Here is a 24,006-nt window from a genome sequence, read left to right on the forward strand (position 1 = left end):
TTTGTATTAGAATATGTAGTGAAACGAAGTCATATGGCAGAGAGTGACTAAACACTGGCCTCTAACCAAACATTTAAATCAGTTTTTCTCTTGTAGCTTTTCCAGCCTGAGTAATAGGCATATTGATATGCCAATGAATATGATGGCTTGAGTATCACTTGGGTTGTCATTGGGGCTCATTTGCTTTAGGTTTAATTCTTTGCAAAAGAAGCAGACATTTTGGATTCACATTTCCTCTCTTTCCTTTTCTCACTTACATTTAATAGTATGGCCTAGTGAATAGTGTTGAATCATATGTCATGAGGGCTGGGATACAGTACTGATACTTTTTCTGGTTTTGATGTAACTCAGGTAAGTTTTACAGAATCAAGTAATAAGTTTACTCATTTGTAAAGTAGGGTTTAGAAAACATGTTTCTCTTCCTAGGAAAACTCTTTTGTGATAATAATAAAGTATCTGCCATTTTCCCTCTTCCTCTCCATTTTAGTGACAGCATTTTTCTTATTTTGATATGTATTTCTTTCCTTAGAATACAAATTTCTAACAGTAAGTTTTAGAACTGCTCATCACTAATTCCACTGTCTGCTCTTGCTTTTTACTGTCTACAACAGTTTTCAACTTACCATTCATTAAAAGATTGCTCTATCACAAAAATGAGTAATATGGAAATGAAGTGATAACATTTGTATAACCCATTTTAATTGTTTGCTGGTTCTAGGAGGGGGAAAAGGAAATGGGGAGGCAAAGAAAATGACTCATGTAAACATGGAAAAATATTTTAAAAAATAAAAATAAATCTGCTTCATGGTTGCTTATGAACCTGGCTTTTCCTCTATTTTTCTGCCCCTCTTCCTCTTTTCTACCCTGCCTCCCCTAGTTACTCCAAATCACACAACTAACTTAAGGTTACTTATGTATCTTGACTCCTCCCCAGTACACAGTGCTATGCAGAATCTTATTCAGAAAGCACATTCAAAGGTCATTTTGTCCTGCTTCATTTTGTTCTCTTCTTTCTTTTCAGATATGCCATCCATCCCTGACAAAAAGTCAGTGTAGTCTTGCTTGAATATTTTTATAATGACATTATCTTTCAGAATCGCTCATCCATCGTCAGAAGCCCTTTCTCCTGTTAAGCCTATATCTGACACCTTGTTAAATTTGTTGAATTTAATTGTATCTCTTTATATTTCTTCTGGTCTTGAAGGGATCTCCTTTTGCATTTAATTATGTCTTCTCACCAACTGTGTCAGACAGTGTATATAAACCTGAAATAAGTTGTGTAGCCTACAGGACCATGATGGCAAAATTAATGGAGCTTGTACCAAAAATGGCAAGCAAAGACCTCTCTGTGGGTACCATGTAGGCCACTGTCTTGGCCCACTGGGAGCCTGGTCCTGTCTCTGGTTGCAGGTAGCAGGGGCAGGGTGGGGCTGCACCATCCTGTCAGGAGGCACTGGGGCCTCCCATGGAGCTCAAGCTTGGCTTGGCCAGCCTGCATCCTGGCCCCTCCCCCAAATGCAGGGTTGGGTGGGGCACTGCATGCAGCCAGAGTCCGGGCACACAGTTGGGGGCAGAGCATGGCACACAATGGGGGAGGGGCATGGCATGGGTTCCCTAAAAAGTTCCAAAAGGTTTGCCATCACTGCTATAGGAGGTTTTGGATTACAAAGTGTTCCTGCAGTGGTAACCTGAATGTTAATACCTGAGATCTAAATAGTCTGCCTCTAAGGTAAAGATGAAGTTTGAGGCAGCAGGGCCTCCGGAGTTGCTCTTCTGTGGGTATCTAGACTTTGCTTAGTATGTTCATTTATTTCTCTTCACTCTTATTACTTTGTTGCTCCACTTTCTTTGTGAGTCATATGTGTCTTTTAAGCCACATCTCACATGCCAGGTCATTCGTAGTGAATCTTATAGCCTATGTTTTTAGTATGTGTCTTGGCATTATCCTTTGGGTCAAATGAAAATTTTAATGTTATGAAATCATAGGGTTTTTTCACCGATTGATGGACATATGGAGAGAGTGTTAAAAGATTGATTTCTATGATGGTAAAATTCTTGGAATGATTGAAAGCAATGTGTGGCTTCCAAACATTATCTAGCTGATCCACTCCTATTAATTTCCAGGCCTGATTTATTGTTGCTCATCATTAGAACTTGTACAAATATATATATATATATATATATATATTATCATGTTTTTAATAATAAAGCAAAATACATTCACACACACATACATATATACATATATATATAGATTATATATATTTATACATATTTATAGATAATTATAGAGTGATATAATGTCATAAATTGTCCATGCCCAAAGAAAGCCCACACTATTGTTCTTCCTACTTATCAAAATAGCAGCTTTCCAATTCACTTGGCCTTAGCAACTGGGCTAAGAATTAGGGAAGAAAATCTAGCCTCTTTGGGATAGTGCCCTAAAATGTATAACTCATTAATAGTGACTAAAATGTCATAACTGCAGATAGATGCTGAGTGCTCTAGCTTTTCCATGAAGTAATCTCTTATTGAGACAGGCAGTCATTATCCCTGAGTAATTTCTATCACTTAATCTCTTCCCTTAAGCATTAGCATAAGTATTCGGTATGTGTCCTCAGTGTGTTTATGTGTACCAGTATTTTCTGTCCCATGTTAGTCTATTGAGATATGACCTGCCTTGCTCATTTTATACAACACCATTTAGACAATCAGATTCTTAGTAAATGCTCTTGGTGGTGACATGTACATATGTGTTTCCTATGACTTCTTTTGTTAAACTCCTTTTTTTCTTTGAGGGTATATTTTTTCCCTAATGGAATTTAATAATATTTCTTCTGTTACAATCCCCATGGAATCTTTTCCTCTTAAAAAACTTCATCTGCAGCCATCCCCAGAGCATTTTTTTTTTACCTGGCAGGCACCATGATGTGGAGCCAACGCATTGAGATCCTGGAGGATTTCACTTCTCCCCTAAATCAGGTAAATAAATAAATGAAAATGGCCTTTAGTAGCAGACAGTAACTGGTTGGCAGTGTAAGCGTTAAAATAATAATTTTTTTTTCTTAGAAATAAAATAAGAGAGCAGTTTTTAATCATTTAAGTTTTAATGAGAATATAGTAGGGTTGTAAATTAATATTATCCCTTTAAGCCAAAGAAAAGAAAATTTCTAGCAACTTTTAATAATTAACAATTTAGTTGAGATAGTAAAATAAATATAGTAAAGAGAAAAATATAGAAAAGCAGTAGAGAAAGAAAATTCCTAATGTCTGTACTAGTTATCTAATAACTACCTATAATTACTACCTAAAACTGCCAATATCTACCTATTATAGCCTATAACTACTATAAATCACAACTAATCTAGCCCAATCAAAAACAACTCAATCATTGTTTAATCCAACCCTAATTAGGGCTGTCAACGAAGAACAGACACCTTCCAAAAAGTTCAAGAAAGAAAAAAAAAACAACAACCTAACAACCCAAAACAAAAGTCCAAAGCCCCAAAGCCAAAAAGCCGCCTTCTAAAGGCTAAAGCAAAAAAGCCCTCTCAGTAATATCTGACCCACCTTTTATTTTTTATTTTTTTGTGCTTTTTTTTTATTTTATAGTATTTTATTTGTTTCTCCAGCATTCATTTCATTCCATAACTGTCATGTTAGCCAATCTGCTAGGTGTGAGGTGATACCTCAGAGTTGTTTTGATTTGCATCTCTCTGATTATAAGAGATTTAGAACACTGATTGATCTCTGCTCTCCCTAGTTTGTTGATATATGCACTCAGGGATATGAATTTACCTCTGATTACCTCTTTGGCTGCATCCCAAAAGGTTGAAAAGGATGTCTCGCCATTGTCATTTTCCTTGATAAAATTATTAATTGTTTCTATGATTTCTTCTCTAATTAAATGATTCTGGAGTATCATATTGTTTAGTTTCCAATTAGTCTTTGATTTGGTTTTCCATGTACCATTACTGATCATTATTTTTATTGCCTTGTGGTCTGAAAAGGCTGCATTTATTATTTCTGCTTTTCTGCATTTGTGTGCCATGTTTCTGTGACCCAATGTATGGTCAATCTTTGTGAATGTGCCATGTGGTGCTGAGAAGAAGGTGTATTCCTTTTTATCCCTATTTATTTTTCTCCATATGTCTATTAATTCTAATTTTTCTAAGATTTCATTCACTTCTTTTACCTCTTTCTTATTTATTTTTTGATTTGATTTATCTAAATTTGATAATGGTTGGTTCAAGTCTCCCACTAATATGGTTTTACTGTCTATTTCTTCCTTCAGTTCTCCTAGTTTCTCCATTAAAAATTTGGGTGCTATATTATTTGGTGCATATATGTTGATTAGTGATATTTCCTCATTATCTAAAGTCCCTTTTAACAAAATATAATTACCTTCCCTATCCCTTTTGATCAGGTCTATTTTTGCTTTGGCTTTATCAGATATCATGATTGCCACTCCTGCCTTCTTTATGTCAGTTGAGGCCCAGAAGGTCTTACTCCATCCTTTAATTCTGACCTTGTGGGTGTCTACCCGCCTCATGTGTGTTTCTTGGAGACAACATATGGTAGGGTTTTGGATTCTAATCCATTCTGCTATTTGTCTACGTTTTATGGGTGAGTTCATCCCATTCACATTCAATGTTATGACTGTCACTTGTGGACTCCCTGGCATTTTGATATCCTTCCCTAATTCTAACCTTTCTTCTTCAGCTCTACCTTTTAGTCCAGTGATTTACTTTAAATCAGTCCCCCTTGTATTTCCCTTTCTACCCCCCTCCCTTCTAATTCCCTCCCTTATTTTCCCATGTAGTCTTTTTAAAAATCCCCCTCCTCTCCCTCCCTTGTACTGCTTCCCTCCCCACCAGTCTGTTTTTTACCCTTCTACTCCCCTATAGGGTGCAAATCTATTCTCTTCCCCAATAGATTGGATTGTTCTTCCCTCTTTGGGTCAGTTTCAAAGTACGTAAGAGTTGAGTATTTCCTATCTCCAACCTCTTTACCCTTCCAGTGTATCAATGTTCTCCCCCCTCCCACCATGAGCTTTTTTGTGACATATAAATTTACCCCCATTTGTTTCTTTTCCCATTTCTTTTAGTCATAACCTCTTTTCTTTTTTAGCTTTAGTCATGTATATATATATATATATGTATACATACACATGTATATGTATTTATGCATGCATATATCTATATACCTATTTATGTCTTGTCCTTTCATCCTATACAGTTTGTCACTGTTCCCTCTGAGTGTAGTTCTTCTAGCTGCTTAGGTGATAGCAACAGTTTTTAAGAGTTGCCAATGACCTCTTTTCTTATAGGTATACATATCATTTTAACTTATTGAGTCTCTTAAAAAAAACCTTTGTTGTTGTTGTTGTTGTTTTTCACCTCTTTTTTAATTACCTTTTGATGATTCTCTTGAGTTCTGTGGTTGGACTTCAAATTTTCTGTTCAGGTCTGGTCTTTTATTTATGAATGCTTGGAACTCTTCTGTTGTGTTAAATGACCATACTTTCCCCTGTAAGAATATAGTCAGTTTTGATGGGTATTTTATTCTTGGCTGTAGGCCTAGTTCCCTTGCTTTCTGGAATATCGTATTCCATGCCTTTGGGTCCTTCAGTGTGGATGCAGACAGATCCTGTGTTATCCTCACCATGTTTCCATGGTATCTGAATGGTTTCTTCTTGACAGCTTGTAATACCTGTTCTTTTATCTGATTGTTTTTGAATTTGGCTATAACTTTTCTTGGTGTTGTCAGTTGGGGACTAAATACAGAGGGTGATCTGTGGATTCTTTCAATCTCCACTTTCCCCTCTTGTTCTAGGATTTCGGGACAGTTTTCCTGGATAATTTCCTCTAGTATTATGTCCAGGCTTTTTCTTTTGTCGTGGTCTTCTGGTAGTCCAATTTTTCTTAAATTGTCTCTTCTTGAACGATTTTCTAAATCGTCTGTTTTGTGAATGAGATGCTTCACATTTTCCTCAATTTTTTCATTCTTTTTGTTTTGTTTTATAGTGTCCTGCTGCCTTGTGAGGTCACTTGATTCTAGTTGTTTTACTCTGGTTCTTAAAGATTGGATTTCATCTTTGGCTTTTTGGTCGTCTTTTTCCTTCTGGTCTGAGTTTCTTTGAAGATCATCTTTCATCCTCTTTATCTCATCTTTCATCTCCTTTGCCTCATCTTTCATCTCCTTTGCCTCATTTTCCAGCTGGATGATTTTGGCTTTCAGGACACTATTTTCTTGTTTTAGTTCAAGTGCCTCTGTTTTCAGATGACTTATCTTAATTTTTAAGTTCTTTTCCCAATTGTCTTCAGCCTCTCTTAGTTGTGTTTTGAGTTCTTCCACAGCCTGTATCCAATTCGCTGGGATTTCTGGTTTATCGTTTGCTTATCTCTCCCCCTCTGTTCCATTTGGTGAGTAGTAGCTGTCTATTGTAGTTTCTTCTGTTTCTGTTGTTTGTTCAAATTCACCTCTTCTTTCCTCCCCGTATTTGTCTGTGCTCTTGCTCCTCTCATTTTTTTGTTTTTTAGGGACTTCTATTAGTCTCCCCTCTTGGAGCTTTAACAGAGGATCTCTTGGTGTAGTCTCTGGGGGAGAGTTGTTGGGGGTTTGAGCTTTCCTGTCCTCTGGAGGCTTTTGATTGGCTTAAAGTCCAGCAGTCAATGAGGATGGATGGGGAGCCTGGGCTTCCCTGTGTTCTGGAGGCTTTTGATGGGATTGAGTTCAGCTTATTTGGGCTGGGTTTACTCTGAGTTTTAAACTTCCTGGACAGCTGGAGCAGATATGGAGGATCTCTAAAGCTCTGGCCAGGCTGCCAGGTCTATGCTCCTTCTAGGCTGCCATCTTGACTTTGCCTCTAGGTTTCGGTTTTTTTCAGAAGACCCAGCTCTCTAAGGGGGGAGGGGTTGTGGCTTGCCTGGACTCTGAGGGCTCCTGATGGGATTAGATTTAGGTGGTGTGGGCCGAATGATCCCGGAGCCAAAAAAAAAAAAAGGAAGAAAAAGAAAAGTAGCAACCTCCTCTTCCACAGTCTGTGTTGAAAAAATCCCCAGCTTCAGATGGATTCACAAATGAATTCTATCAAACATTCAAAGAACAGCTAACCCCAATATTATACAAACTATTTGACAGGATAAGCCAAGAAGGGGTTCTACCAAATTCTTTTTAGGACACAAACATGGTACTGATCCCAAAGTCAGGCAGGTTAAAAACAGAGAAAGAAAACTATAGGCCAATCTCCCTAATGAATATAGATGCAAAAATCTTAAATAGGATACTAGCAAAAAGACTCCAGCAAGTCATCACAAGGGTTATCCACTATGATCAGGTAGGATTCATTCCAGGAATGCAAGGATGGTTCAATATTAGGAAAACCATCCACATAATTGACCATATAAACAAGCAAACTGACAAAAATCACATGATTATCTCAATTGATGCAGAAAAAGCCTTTGACAAAATACAACACCCATTCCTATTGAAAACACTAGAAAGTATAGGAATAGAAGGGCCTTTCCTAAAAATAATAAACAGTAAATACCTAAAACCATCAGGAAACATCATCTGCAATGGGGAAAAACTCAAAGGCTTCCCATTAAGATCAGGAGTCAAACAAGGATGCCCATTATCACCTCTATTATTTAATATTGTACTAGAAACACTATCAGTAGCAATTAGAGAAGAAAAGGAAATTGAAGGTATTAAAATTGGCAATGAGGAGACCAAGCTGTCACTCTTTGCAGATGATATGATGATTTACTTAAAGAATCCTAGGGAATCAACCAAAAAGCTAATCAAAATAATCAACAACTTTAACAAGTTGCAGGATACAAAATAAACCCACATAAGTCATCAGCATTTCTGTATATCTCCAACCCAGTTCAGCAGCAAGAATTAGAAAGAGAAATTCCATTTAAAGTCACCCAACACAATATAAAATACTTAGGAATCTATCCGCTGAGACAAACACAGGAACTATATGAACACAACTACAAAACACTCTCCACACAATTCAAACTAGATCTAAACAATTGGAAAAACATTTATTGCTCATGGGTAGGATGAGCTAACATAATAATAAAACTTTAGTGCCATACCCATTGAACTACCAAAAAACTATTTTACTGAATTAGAAAAAACCATAACAAAGTTCATTTGGAAGAATAAAGGATCAAGGATATCCAGAGAAATAATGGAAAAAAATACAAAGGAAGGTGGCCTTGCAGTCCCAGATCTCAAACTATATTACAAAGCAGTGGTCATCAAAACCCTTTGGTACTGGCTAAGAGATAGAAAGGAGGATCAGTAGAATAGACTTGGGGTAAATGACCTCAGTAAGACAATCTTTGACAAACCCAAAGACCCCAGCTTTTGGGATAAAAATCCATTATTTGATAAAAACTGCTGGGAAAATTGGAAGACAGTGTGGGAAAGATTAGGTTTGGATCAACACCTCATACCCTACATCAAGATAAACACAGAATGGGTGAATGACTTGAATGGAAAGAAGGAAACTATAAGTAAATTAGGTGAACACAAAATAGTATACATGTCAGACCTTTGGAAAGGGAAAGATTTTAAAACCAAGCAAGACTTAGAGTCACAAAATGCAAAATAAATAATTTTGACTACATCAAATTAAAAAGTTTTTGTACAAACAAAACCAATGTAACTAAAATTAGAAGGAAAGCCACAAATTGGGAAACAATCTTCATAACAAAAACCTCTGACAAAGGTCTAATTACTCAAATCTATAAAGAGCTAAACCAGTTGTATAAAAAATCAAGCCATTCTCCAATTGAAAAATGGGCAAGGGACATGAATAGGCAATTTTCAGTTAAAGAAATCAAGACTATTAATAACCACATGAAAAAATGTTCTAGATCTCTTATAATCAGAGAGGTGCAAATCAAAACAACTCTGAGGTAGCACCTCATACCTAGCAGATTGGCTAACATGACAGCAAAGGAAAGTAATGAATGCTTGAGGGGATGTGGCAAAGTAGGGACATTAATGCATTGCTGGTGGAGTTGTGAATTGATCCATCCATTCTGGAGGGCAATTTGGAACTATGCCCAAAGGGTGATAAAAGACTGTCTGCCCTTTGATCCAGCCATAGCACTGCTGGGTTTGTACCCCAAAGAGATAATAAGGAAAACGACTTGTACAAGAATATTCATAGCTGCACTCTTTGTGGTGGCCAAAAATTGGAAAATGAGGGGATGCCCTTCAATTGGAGAATGGCTGAACAAATTGTGGTATATGTTGGTGATGGAATACTATTGTGCTAAAAGGAATAATAAAGTGGAGGTATTCCATGGAGACTGGAACGACCTCCAGGAAGTGATGCAGAGTGAGAGGAGCAGAACCAGGAGAACATTGTACACAGAGACTGACACATTGTGGTACAAGAGAACGTAATGGACTTCTCCAGTAATGGTTTTACAATGTCCCTGAACAACCTGCAGCGATCTAAGAGGAAAAAAAACCCAAAAAAACTATCCTCAAGCAGAGGACAAACTAAGGGAGTAAAAACACTGAGGAAAAGCAACTGCTTGACTACAGAGGTTGAGGGGACATGATGGAGGAGAGATGCTAAATGAGCACCCTAATGCAAATACCAATAACAAGGAAATGAGTTCAGAGCAAGGACACATGTGATACCCAGACAAATTGCGCATCGGCTAGGGAAAGGGTGGGGGGGTGGGGGTTTACGTGGGGGGAGGAAAGAAAATGATCTATTTCCAATGAACAATGTATGAAAATGACCAAATAAAATAATGTTTTAAAAACTTAAAAAAAAAACTAAAAAATATTCGTTTTTAATCTTCAAAAAAAGAAAGAAAATTTTGCTATAACTCTATCTCCCCTCTTTCTTGCTTTTCTAATTTTATTTGCATTGGTTTTGTTTGTACAAAAACTCTTTAATATAATAAAATTTATTCATTTTTCTTTCATGATCTTCTATGTCTGATTTGGTCATGAATTCATAATTTTATCTCTATTGCCCTAATTTGTTTATGATATCACTTGATATTACTGCGTAAGATACTGGTCTCTGCCTAATTTTTGCCATACTGAATACAAATTTTCCTAGTAGTTTTTGTTTAAGTAGTGAGTTCTTTCCTCACCAGCATGGATCTTTAGGTCGATCAAACACTAAGACACTGTGATGTTTTCCTTTTGTATATTATATATCTAATCCATTCCTTTGATCAACCATTCCATTTGATTTCTTATTGGATACAGATCATTTTGATGATTATTGCTTTATAGTATAGTTTGAAATCTGTTACTGCTATTAGTTAAGTCTTAGTTAAAAAATTGTTACTGTTACTGCTAGGTGGGCCACTTTCCTTAACTTTTTTTTTCACTATTGATTTCCTTGATCTGTTTGATCTTTTGTTCATCCAGATGAATTTTGTTATTTTTTTTTTACTTCATAATAATTAATCATTTGGTAATTTGCTTGTTTTGGTATTGAATAAATAGTGCTAGGGAAATTTAGAACATTATTTATCAATTATCAATTTAGAACATTATTCCTTGTTTACAACATTAGTCCTTGGTTTCATTGGGTATTATATGTGTCCTTGATCAAAACCTATTTCCATGTTGTTGGTGTTTGCATTAGGATGTTCATTTAGAGTCTACATCCCCAACCGTGTCCCCTCAACCCATGTATTCAAGCAATTGTTTTTTCTTCTGTGTTTCTACTCCACAGTTTTTCCTCTGAATGTGGATAGTGTTTTTTCTCATAGGTTCATCCAAGTTGTTCTGGATCACTGTAGTGCCACTAATGGAGAAGTCCATTACATTCGATTGTACCACAGTGTATCAGTCTCTGTGTACAATGTTCTCCTGGTTCTGCTCCTCTCACTCTGCATCAATTCCTGGAGGTCGTTCCAGTTCACATAGAATTCCTCCACTTTATTATTCCTTTGAGCACAGTAGTATTCCATTACCAACATGTACCACAATTTGTTCAGCCATTCCCCAATTGGAGGGCATCCCCTCTTTCTCCAAATTTTTGCCACCACAAACAGCACAGCTATAAATTTTTTTGTACAAGTCTTTTTCCTTAATATCTTTTTGGGGTTGTTTTTGGTCTTCCTGGCTTGGGAATCAGTACCATATTTGTGTCATAAAAAGAATTTCGTAAGACTCCTTTGCTTATTTTGTCAAATAGTTTTTATAACATTGGGGTTAGTTATTCTTTAAATCACTGATAGAATTCACTTGTGAATCCATCTGGCCCTGGGGATTTTTTCTTAGGGAGTTTCTTAATGACTTGTTCAATTTCTTTTTCCAATAGAGGTTAATTATTTTATTTCCTCTTTTGTTAATCTAGGCAATTCATATTTTTGTAAGTATTCCTCCACTTCACCCAGATTGTCATATTTCTTGTCATATAATTGGGCAAAATAGCTCTTAAAATTGTTCTAATTTCCTCCTCCTTGGGGGTGATATCACCCTTTTCACTTTTGATACTGTTAATTTGATTCTCTTTATTTCTTTTTTTTTAATTAGATTAATGAATGCTTTAGGTATTTAATTGTTTTTTTTTTAAGGAACCATCTCCTAGACTTATTTATAACTTCAATATTTCTTTTACTTTCAATTTTATTCATTTCTCTTTTTGATTTTTATGATTTCCAATTTAGTTTTTATCTGGGTTTTAAAATTTTGTTATTTTTCTAGTTTTTTTAAGTTTCATGCCCAATTCATTAATCTACTCCCTATCTATTTTGTTGATGTAGGTACTCAGGGACATAAATTTTCACCTGAGTACTGCTATGGCTGCATCTCATAGATTTTGATATGTTGTCTCCCCCGTGTCATTTTCTTCAGTCAAATCTATAATTGTTTGTTCTTTGCCCCACCAGTTCTGAAGAATTAGATTATTTCATTTCCAATTGATTTTAAATTTGGCTCTATAAAACCTTATTAATTGTGATTTTTATCTCATCACGATCTGTGAAAGTTGTTTTTGTTTTTGTTTTTCCGCATTTGTTTACTATGTTTTTTTATGCCCTGTTACACTGTTGATCTTTGTATATGTGCCATGTTCTATGGAAAAGAAGATATATTCTTTTTAATCCCTGTTAATTTTCTCGACATATATTAGCTCCAGTTTTTCTAATATTTCCTTCCCTTTCCTTCTTTATTATTTTTTGTCTCATTTTGCTTAATTCTGATAGGAGAAGGTTGAGGTAGGTTTGACTATTCATTTCCTTCTTAAATTCCTTCAATTTATCCTTTTAAATCTGGAAGCTATACCATGTGGTGCATATATGTTGAGTACTGATATTTCTTCATTATTTAGCTTACCTTTTATCAACTTGTAGTTTCTTTCCGTAACTTTTTTAATTGAATCTATTTTTGTCTGAGATTATAATTGTTACTCATGCCTCTTTATCTTAGTTGCAATGAAATAGATTCTGCTCCAGCTTCTTACCTTTACCCTGTGTGTATCTGCCTTATGTGTGTTTCTTATATACAACATATGTTAAGATTTGGATGTTTAATCCACTTGCTATCCACTTTTGTTTTATGGGTGAGTTCATGAAACCATTCACATTCACAGTTTTGATTACCCTCTGTGTATTCCCCTCCATTTTGACTTCTTTTTTTAACCATGCCCCTTTTTCTATTCTTTTCCTTTTTTAGTGTTTAATGTTTAGAGTCAGCCTCCCCCTTTCCCCTCCCTTCTTACTTCCCTCTTACTATAGGAGCTTTTGGTCCCCCTTCCCCCTTCCCCCAGTCTTCCCTCTCTTATATTTCTCCTTTCTCCACCACCCCATTTCTTATTACCCTTCTTATTATTTTCTATAGGGTAAGATACAATTCTATACCCCAGTGAGTCTGGCTATTCTTCTTTCTCTGTCAATTTTAATGAGAGTATGGTTTAAGTTTTACCTGTCACCACCTTCTTCTCTTCTATTATATTGGCCCCTCCCCCACTTTTAGGTGATATTTTATCTACTTTGGCAATGAAAATTTTTAAGAGTTATAGATATCATCTTTCCATATAGGAATATAAGCCATTTGACCTTATTAAAGCCCTTAAATTTTTCCTCTTTCTTACTTACTTTTTCATGCTTCTCTTGAATTTTGTATTTGGGCCTTACATTTTATGTTCAAATCTGGTGTTTTCTTGGAAGTCTTCTGTTTTATTAAATGACAATTCTTTCCTCTTAAAGAGTATAGTCAGTTTTGCTGGGTAGTTGATTCTTGCTTATAGACTCAGTTCCTTTGCCTTCTCAAATATCATATTCCAAGCCTTCCAGTCATTCTGTGTGGAAAGTGCCAGGTCCTCTGTGATCCTGAATGGGATTACATGATATTGGAGGGGTGTTGGGAGTTTACTCCTTTCACTTATACTTGAGAATTCAACTTTCTCTGTGTACATTTCAAGTTGAATCAAGTAGGAGAGTCCTGTGGCTCCATCTTGTTGTTGTGTTTGGATTTCTATCTTTTTTGAAGCATTCTGTTTAGATTTGTGTGGAAGGATAGTCACAGAGGATTTGGCTTCTGTTTTTTCTAAATGCCTTCATGACTCTGCCTTAGCTGCAGTCTTAATCAGTGATACTTTAAAGATTTCTTTTCCATATCTTTTCTTATAGAATTATGCTCATTTTTCCTTGATAGGTAATTATTCTTGACTATAATCTTAGATCTTTTGCTCTCTTGAATGTCATTTTTCTAAACTTTCCTTTTTTAAATAGTAGAGGATGCTAAATATTGTATCATTTTGATTTTGGCTTCTCATTATATGAATTCTTTTTTGTTGACTACTTGAAGTTTTTCCTTGGCTGGAAAGTTATGGATTTTTGCCTACAATGTTCATTGGAGTTTCCTTATTAGGAACTTTTTTCATAGAAGCAACTGATGGATTCTCTCAATTTGAACTTTGTTCATAGGTTCATAAATATTTGGACAACTTTCCTTTATAATTTTGAAACATGATGAATTGACTGATGAATAGTTTTTCAGGTAGTCTAGTGATTTTTAAATTATCTTTCCTTGATCTGTTTTCAGATCAGTGGCTTTTCCTATGAGATAGTCTCCTCTTCCTCCTCCTCCTCATTCTCCTTCCTCCTACTCCTTCCTCATTTTGCCTTCATTTGAGTATTTCTTGATTTCTCATTGAGCCAATAGTTTCCATTTGGACAGTTATAATTTTTAAAGTTCTATTATACCCCCAACTGATAATGCACCTAAGTAGAATTTAGTGCTAGTGCATAATAGATTCTTTAATAAGGTTTTGCTTAATGAATGACACTGGTAGATAAATCTGAAAAAGATCATGGAAGTTCCTTACTAGGTGTTTATGTAAGATATAGCCTGAAGCATAGTTACTATCAGGGCAAAAAGAACTAAGAGAATTCACCTTGAAAGAATAGTCTCCATTTATGGTTTCTCACCCAGATTAGGAGTAAAATAAGGGAAAAAAACTACATTTGCTTCTGTGGTAAATGTGGCTAAGATCCTAAGTTAAAAATACTAACTTTGGTTAAATGAGTCTCTTTTCCTAAAGTTTCCTGTGAGTTATAGAGCATAGATCAAGTTGAACTAACAGTTCTCCAAACTGAACTGAAGTGCTAAGTGTTTGAGGTTTGCCTAGGATATAATTACATCTTGCTGTTAGTCTCAGTTTCCCCTTTGGAAGCCAACATTATCCCACTTCAAACCTCTTCTCTAGCTAGTTATGTTTATGTAGAATTAGTTTATATGTAGAGCAGTTGGATTTTTTTTTCACTTTAAAATTTATGTTGTATATCAGTGGTTCTCACTTTAGTAGAGCAAATGAACTTCATTTATAATCTGCCCTACTTGTGTCCATTGGCCACTGCAGAAGACTACTCCAGGGATTATATAAAAAAGAAAACCCCTAATACTTTATTTCATTCTTGTTTATAGAAATTTGGATATTTTTTGGTGGGACCTGGGGAAAATAAGTAAAGAATGGGATTGATTGTGGAGTGAATGGAAATTAGAACATTGGTAGGGAGCAAAGCCAGATACCTGTAGTTGATAGGTATAATTTTCTGGGTCTACTAAGCAGTAAAGTCATAGGTCCTCAAGTAGGATCTAAGCATCATTCCATTTCTTTGTGCTTACTCACCCAAAATTCATAAGAAGTTCTCTTTAGTGCATGCCCTCTTCCTATTCTTCATAAATAATTTCAGGAAACATGAAAAGTGTTATATTTCAAAATTCTAAAATTGCAATCTATATTGCCATAGTTTAACTTTTGGATGGTTGGCCCTATCATCATCATCATCATCATCATCATCATCATCATCATCATCATCATCATCATTCAATTGATGTTTTGATTTTTTCTCTTTTGGATGAACTCACATAATAGAGTAGGTTTACAAATGGATCATTGCTAACTTCTGGATAATTTTTAAAGCTCAGAATGCCTGATAGAATAATTTTATTTTATATATTGTACGGGTTAAAATAGGGGTTTTGACAAAATAAGAGAGCGGCTTTTAATAATTTAAGTTTTAATGAGAATATAGTAGAGTTTTAAATTAATATTATCACTTTGTTTAATTGATGAAAGCAGTATAGATAGAAAGATAGAAAAGAGGAAAGATTACTAATCTTATACCCTATAAATATACCCCAAATTCCTAATTCCTAACCCTTAAAATTCCCAATAACTGACTCTTACTGTATTCTGAGGATAGCTTGTTCTTACCTGGCAAACATCACGCCTAATGTAACCTACTCTATATATAAATGATTCACTAACTACCTAACTCCCTAAAAAATTATAGATGGCCACCACTTACTCCTTCAATCAGTTTTCTATAGCAGCCCCAACTGTCAGTAGCCGACTGCCAGCAGATCCTTGCCTTAGAGACAGACCTCCTGATCTCTAGAGATCCCAGAGGCCAAAAGCACTCTCAGTAAGCTCAGACTCCCCATTATATTCCAGCAACTAAATGCCATCCCACACTACCTGCAACCAACCCCCAATGACCAACTCACCCAAGCAGCCACTTTCCTCAAAACTGCCAGCCCTGTCAACAACTAACTGACCAACTGAGAAGCTGCAACTGCCCCTGACTCAGCAGGGGGCTTCCCAGTTCCTACTTCCAGTCACTGTGGGCTGGTTAATCCTTACACATCTCTATGATAAGAGGACCTCCAGGTCTCCCATTAAATTAAAGAAATTGAAGAATTCCTTTTTTTTTTCTACACCAACAGGCAGACAGACATACAGACCTATGCACATGACATACATACATATGCCCCTTTGTCAGTTTATGCTGTGACCTTGTTCTTTTTTGGAAAATAATTAATTTTATTGAAAACTTTTCCCCATGTTGTAAAGCTTTTTAGATCAACACAACAGTACCTTCTCTGGAAAATCCCTTGCAAGACCCATGGAAGAAATCCAATTGAATTAAAAAATGTTCCTTTCTCCATGGAGCTTAGAGTCTAGAAGAGATGTCAAGGAAGAGTTCTTGGAGCAGAGCATTTGAGTTGGGTCCTAATGAATGGGTAAAAAAATCACCAGGCAAAAAGAATATTGTCTCTAATACATATTGCCTCTACAAATTTGGGCCATTTAACTTCCCTGAGCCTCAGTGTCCAAAGTCTGTACATAAGGTATTTATGTCTCTTTCATATATCGGCATTCTTATTTATTGAACAGGTCAGAAAAAAGGGACATTTGTATGAGGATCATTTAAGCAAAGCAAATACTTAGTACTTGGGCATAAACAGGGAGTTCTGAGAGGACCCACAAGAAAGCATGGCTCCAAACAAAAATAGAGATGATTGACCAGGGACTTAAGTGATTTTAGAAATGCTTTGTTGTGTAAAAGAACTGAATAGAGAAAAGAATTCTGTTTAAGTAGCTGGTCAGGGAAAGGCAAGAATAACCTACTTTCCCCTTTACCATCCTGTGTGGCTTGAAAGGTAGAAACTCCATCAGGAGATGGTCTGCTGTGTTCTTTACTGCCACCTCTTTTGGGGTATGTTGAGTTTGAGATGCCTATCGGACATTCAGCTCAAAATGGCCAAAAGACAATCACATAGGCCTTGGAAAGAGAATTGGGTTAGTTATATGGATGTAGGGGTCATTTGCATAGAGTAGATAATAATAGAACCCATGCGAGTAGATGAGGCCAACAAATAGAGATCTAAAAAAACGTGAGTTCCTAGGACAGGAGTCTGTGGAGACACCCACAATTAACTGAGTATAACAAAGATGAAAAACAAGGAGAGGAGACCGAGAAGATACTGATAGGGAGGGAGAGAGAGTCAGGAAAGAGCAGTAAACCTAGAGGGAAGTGTAGAATATTTGGGAGAAGGTAGTCATCAGTACCAGAGGTTGTGGAGAGTTGAAGAAGGGTGGAGATTGAAGAAAGGCCAATAGTTTCAGCAGTTTAGAGATCATCGATGACTTTGTAAATACTAATTTCAGTAGATTGATAAAGTCATTAGCTGAATGCAAAGGGTTTAGAAGAGAATGAGAGGAAAAGAAGTAGTGATATGTGTTAGAATTCCTTCAAACCCTTACTAAAATCTCATCTTCAGTGAGTTTTTCCTGATCCTCTTTAATCTTTCTTTTTCCCTCCTTTGATTAACTCCTATTTATCCTGTACATGATTTGTTGGTACAATGTCTCCCTCATTAGACTCTTGAGTTTCCTGACTCTTTTCCCCCTTTTTTGTGACCCCACTGATTAGCATAGTACCTGTACATGGCTGATGCTTAATAAATACTTGAATGAATTATTGATAAAGTGTCATTAGTGGTAGAAGTTAAATGTTGTAGACATGAAGTATGATGGAAGGAGCACTGGATCTGGAGTCAAACTTAGTAGAAATATGAACTCTCTCCTTCACTTATATGTGTGTATAATCTACCAACTCACATAATCTCCCTGGACCTAGTTACCTGATTCTTAAAATGAGGGGAATTGAACAAAATGGCTTTTAAGGTCCCATCTAACTCTACATCTTTGATCCTATGTCACAAAAATTTGAATTCAAGATGTAAAAATTTTTTTTGAGTTCTAAGTTCTCTCTGCAGTCCTCCTACCACCCACTGAGAATGCAAGTAATAAATACTTTTTCTAAAGACACCTTTTCTACTATTTGTAGCTATATTTTCACATGTCATGCTAGCCTGGAACAAGAAACTACATGGAATCACTTTTATCTATGTAGTGTCAAGACTACTCAATGCCTCCACTTTAATGAGGCTACCTCTTGTGGAGAATTTATGAGCTTATTTAGACAAGAATCCTCAGAATGAGATGTCATTGATGGACTGTTATCTGAGTCCTTGTGGGGATTTTTCAGGTGGATAAGATTCCTTCAAATAACGTCAAGACAGGAAAATGGCATAGTGGGAAGCCAATTTTGATAGGATAGTTTGATGTTAAATATTATTACTATGTGTATAAATTGAATTTTAATAATCATTGAATTTTCTTGAATTGACACAGATGATGGTAGTAGAGAAGAACTGAGTGCCCCCAAGATTTTGGCATTTTAAATAGATCTGTTGTACTACCTGGGTGTGTTAGCCAAATTGCTTGTTTTTAGTCAGGTCCCAGAAGGCAGCTGGTTGTCAGTAATGAACTTCTGGTAACAGTCTAGAGGTACATATCCACTAACTGAGTCTTTTGCATCAAACTTCTGCCTACTTTCTGCAGATGTTGTTTTTAAGAAATCACCCCTTTCAAGTTCATGACTTTAGAAAACATTTAATTAAGACTATTAAAAGAAAAAAATGTGTTCCAATGTCAGAATATTTACCATGATGCAGTGTGACTTTAATTCTGCTCCAAATTTCAAAATAGCAAGGAAGACAAGAACCAGTAAGTTTTTTTTCATGTGATTTTAGCTCCTATAATTTTCTTAAGCTCCTGGATATTGCATAAACACATGAGATAGGGGTATAGGCATTGTTTTCATCATCTTTTTATTTATTCCAATTTCTCTTAGTATGGATCAAGTACATACTTGGCTCATACTCTGCCCATTAGTAGTAGAGTAAGGGCTTTTTAGTTTCTACAAAGGGAAAGAGTGCCACCCAGTTCTGAAATTCTTAATAAAGGTAAAGGGAGATATAAGTAGAATACTTCAGGCCTGACTGCTATTATTTTATTTTGTTTCCTTTCTTGTCTTTCCCTCCCAAATCATCTGCCCCTGCATCTTTCATCATACATATCGGCATGTTCTTAGTCTGATGACTGGTAGTGACACATCTTACTTTTGCTACTTAATATTTTAATCATATGGGATTTTATTCATTTGGAAACTTTCTCCTAGTTTGTATAGATTTTAAACCATTATAACCTCGTAAGTAGTTTTCTGAAGTTGCTGTGGTGGGAAAAATAAAACAAAACACCTCTTTTTTGGCCAACCTTGTAAAAAACCTCTAGTCATTAGGTAACAAACACAGCTTCTTTTTGTCTTGAGCAGAAGGTGCCAGAGCTTATAAGGTGCTGTAATGGGCATAGCTAGGGTCATTTCCACACTTAACATTCATGAGATGTTAGAGTAGGACTTTCAAAGAAGAAATATTTATGAAATCAAGCTATTTACATAAATGTATAAAACCTTGATGTGAGTATATTACGTACCAGATAGTCTGACTGCTTATTTAGATTTTGGTACTTCCCCCCAAAGCAGACTAACTTGAAGAACCAGTTAAAACCAGTTGAAATGTAAACACTTTTGAAAAAGGTTTATTAGCAGTGCAAATGAAAGTTACCTTTCATTTGTGAGAAGCATATGAATCAAAAGAATGAAATCTATTTCTAGGTAATTGGTTGTGTGACTTTTCTGCTTTGTGAACATGATTTGATATGTCTGAAAGTTGAAAAAGCCAGTAAAACTAGTTCTCATTTGGGTAAAGGTTTGTTCATCATGTTTATATGAAGTTAGCTTCCACAAAGTTTAGAATGTACATCAAGGTTTCTTATCTTTTGGGTTAAGATGATTTCTGGATAATCCTACAAAAGTGTTCTTTCTTCTTTCTTTCTTCTTTCTCTTTCTTTCTTTCTTTCTTTCTTTCTTTCTTTCTTTCTTTCTTTCTTTCTTTCTTTCTTTCTTTCTTTCTTTCTTTCTTTCTTTCTTTCTTTCTTTCTTTCTTTCTTTCTTTCTTTCTTTCTTTCTTTCTTTCTTTCTTTCTTTCTTTCTTTCTTTCTTTCTTTCTTTCTTTCTTTCTTTCTTTCTTTCTTTCTTTCTTTCTTTCTTTCTCTCTCTCTCTCTCTCTCTCTCTCTCTCTCTCTCTTTCTCTCTCTCTCTCTCTCTCTCTCTCTCTCTCTCTCTCTCTCTCTCTCTCTCTCTCTCTCTCTCTCTCTCTCTCTCTCTCTCTCTCTCTCTCTCTCCCTCTCTCTCCCTCTCTCTCCCTCTCTCTCCCTCCCTCCTTCCCTCCTTCCCTCCCTCCCTCCGTCCCCTCAACCCCCAGAAATACCTGTCCAAAAAATTCTGTTGCTATGAACTATATAAGATCTGGTAATTCTTTGGCATTATAGGATCACGGAATTATGGAATTTGTGAATTAGAAGGGACTTCTGCAAGTATCTAGTTTAACCCTTAATTGAAAGGAATCTCCATTGGTATGGTAGTAGTCTCTCGGTAACCGAGCATGACAATTGTCTTTGTGTGTTTTCATCTATGGAGGATAGATGAGTGTGCACAAAGACACTTGTGGGTGTCTTGGAGCCACAAGTGAGAGCTGGGTGTCAGGTGGGGGTCAGAGGCTGGAGAGCTGCCCTAGAAGGGCACAACAAGCCCTCCATACCAAAGATACTACCCCTCCCTGAGCACCCCATAAACCCCATTTGGAATCTCCATTACTTCATACTTAAGGCATACTTACCCACTTCTGTTTAAAGAAATCTAAGAAGAGGAGGAGAACCTGTAACCAGTGGGGTGGGGAGGACCTATAACCTCTCAAGGCAACCCATTCCACTTTTGGAAGTTCCTGACAGAAAGTGTTTCTTGATATCATGCCTAAATTTGTCTCTTTATTTATTGCTCTTGATTTTGATTGTCTTCTTCGATTAAACAGTTTAATCCCTCTTCTACTTGATAACCCTTCAAATACTTGAAAACAACTATTGTTTTCCTATTGACTCTTTTCCAGGCTAAATATTCTAACTTCCTTCATGACTTGGACTCCAGGATCATCACCATTCTGGATGCCTTCCTTTAGATATCCTCTAGTTTATAATTTTTTCAATTATGGCACCCAGAATTAACCATAAATATTGGAAACAAATATATATGGTATGGTTATATGAGCAGAATATTCGTGAGATGCAAGAGTAGGGCTTTCAGTGAAGAAATAGGTATGAATCAAGGTAATTGCATAAATATATAAAACCTTGATGTGAGTGTGTTATATGCCAGATGGTCTGGCTGTTTGTTATGAAGTTGAATTTTTAACCTGAGTGTAAAATGTTGTAATCTTTTCCTACTGAATTTCATTATTTTAGTTTCAGCCCGATGATCTAGCATGATTAACAGAGCTTTTTTTTTTTTTTAATTCTAACTCCTTCATTCATAGGATACTTAGCTTTTTGTCATCTGAAAGTTTGGTATTCACTATGTATCCCTTGATTTAAGTCACTGATAAAAATGATAAATAGAATGGGTCCAAGTATACTTGGTTCCCTGGAGTACCCCTTTTGATACATCTTGCTTTGTTGGTATTAAACCATTAAATATTACTCTTGAGTCTGGCTATTCAGTCAGTTCTGAATATTTATTCTTCTTGTTTAGGTCTTATCTCTCCATTTTTTTCCCTATAGGAGTAATGTGAAGTACTTCTTAGAAGTATTGAGAGGTCTCACCTATTAATAAGTGGTAGAACTCTCCTCAGATAGTCATGGAGATCTGAGATAAGTTTCCAGGATGACCCCCCCCCCAAACATACACATGCATATATAAATGGATATACAAATACATACACACAGATCAGTTTTATATAGATGGTATGTAAAGAAAAAAAAAGCAGAGGTATATTTTAATAGGGAAGGTAGTTCACCTGGGGGCATGAGAAGAAGTTTTATATTGGTAAAAGTAGGTGCTTTATGGGTTGCTTATGTATGGAAACCCATATGCTTTGTATATTTTTGGGTATATGCTTTGGGTCTGGAACTTTTAATTCTACTTGATGCACATCAGCAACTCCTTTGTAATTTATAAACTTAGAGAATTCCTTTAGAGATAGTGATTGCTATGTTTCTCCTACTAGCTACCTCATACTCCCTGACACTGACATATTTCCTTCCCTTCTCATCTAAATATAGTTAGAATGTCAGATATAAGTGGCCTTTGGAAAGGGGAAGCAAGTTATATAATTCTTTCTCTCTCTTATTTTTTTAACCTAGTTTAGTGCAAAAATGTACTACTCATAGAAAAATGGAAGACCTAGTTTCAGTGGTTCTGCTGCTTTACTACCTGTGGGACTTTATCATTCTAGCTTCAGTTTTACTCATCCATAAAAATCAAAAGATTAAATCAGATTGTTTCTAAACTTCATTTTAATTCTAACCTAGTGATAAGTGGGAAGTTTAAAATATAAGTAGCTATGTTTATGTTTTTTGTTGGGAAGACAAATTGTCTCTAGATTTAAGTCTAACCATCCTTCACAGAGTAGCTATTCTTTTTCTCCTTCCCCTTTCTTAGCTGTTCAGAACAAAATGACAGTTTATGTTGGATGGCTTAATAATAAAGTGATTTCTTTTTTGCTTATCATGGGCAGTACTATATTGATGTTTTTGTCATTCATTTTTTATCTTTTAAATTCTTGTGTTTTTGTTTTTGTCTTTGTTGTTTTGTTTTCTCTTGGAAGGAAAAGAATCTTCTAGTATAGAAGTCACAGGGTTAAAAAAAGGATACAAAAATGACTCTTGTCAACATCAGGAACTCAGAGCTAGCAAAAAACTTGTGTTGCCAGAATGGCTAGGAACAACAAGCATGGTGGAGAGATGAATAGGAGATCTTTCCTTCATGATTCTTTTGCTGTTCCTGGAGGAAAAACTCCATATTCTTTTAGCATAACAAAAATGAGGAGGATAAGTCTAGATAAAGACTTTCTAGGTACTTTCTTCCTGGGATGGTTTTCTTTTACTCCTTAAGCTACATTTTAAAATTTTGCTTGGAGATTTTTAGAAGTAGTTGGCACTGCCCTTTGGTGGTCATAAGAGACATTCTCTTTTACCTAATTACCTGCTCATAAAATTGCTACTTTACTGGTAATCATCAAATTCACAGTCACTGTATGGGTTTGGGGATGCGCTTTTTGAAAAAGGCAATATAAGGCCAATATAGTATAAGGTATATGAATAAACAGTCTATAACTGACCATTTTGGATATTTCAGTCACAAAGCTATTTGTGACATAATGAGGTTATTATGTTTATTCTTCCATGAAGGGAGCTGTTTTTATCTGTTAAAATGTCTTCTATTTAATGAGAAAGATAATAGATCAAATAATTATTAATAAGACTGACAGGAATATGAATCAGTCTTATTATTCTTTAAGTGATTGTTGAATGCTTATTTCCTGCCTCTATATTTAAAGTTTTATTGTATTTCATGTTTCAAAATACCAGTTTAGAGTAGGCAGTACAATATTGTTGAGAAAGAATATTGAACTTGGAATTGAAAGACCTAGGTTCTAGCTTTGACACCTGTTAAATTACCTGTTTTGACTTTGGGCAACTCATTTCATTTTTGGAATTTAACTTTCTTGCAATGTGCTTTAAAGTTCTGTGACTTTATAACATGTGAAAGTTTCTTTCCTCTGGAATTTTTAGAGAGACTATCTGTAATAAAGGCTTAAAAAAAATTTTTTTTAACCCTTACCTTCCGTCTTGGAGTCAATACTATGTATTGGCTCCAAGGCAGAAGAGTGGTAAGGGCTAGGCAATGGGGGTCAAGTGACTTGCCCAGGGTCACACAGCTATTTTTATTTTTTTAAAGACTTCTTTATTCC

General features: G+C 35.7%; 1 protein-coding gene and 1 long non-coding RNA gene across 11 annotated transcripts in view; one reads left to right on the top strand and one right to left on the bottom strand.

Moving 5' to 3' along the window:
• ARHGEF7 (Rho guanine nucleotide exchange factor 7) overlaps positions 1-24,006 on the top strand; it is a 381,786-nt gene that overhangs the window by 241,767 nt on the left and 116,013 nt on the right. The gene's annotated exons all lie outside the window — the stretch shown is intronic.
• Positions 1-24,006, bottom strand: part of LOC130455891 (uncharacterized) — a 113,437-nt gene that overhangs the window by 56,909 nt on the left and 32,522 nt on the right. The window contains exon 2 of the long non-coding RNA XR_008914137.1: positions 2,914-2,973. This is a non-coding gene — a long non-coding RNA (uncharacterized LOC130455891). The remainder of the gene's footprint in view (positions 1-2,913; positions 2,974-24,006) is intronic.

Source organism: Monodelphis domestica, chromosome 8 (genome assembly GCF_027887165.1).
Source record: "Monodelphis domestica isolate mMonDom1 chromosome 8, mMonDom1.pri, whole genome shotgun sequence".
NCBI classification, from domain to species: domain Eukaryota; kingdom Metazoa; phylum Chordata; class Mammalia; order Didelphimorphia; family Didelphidae; genus Monodelphis; species Monodelphis domestica.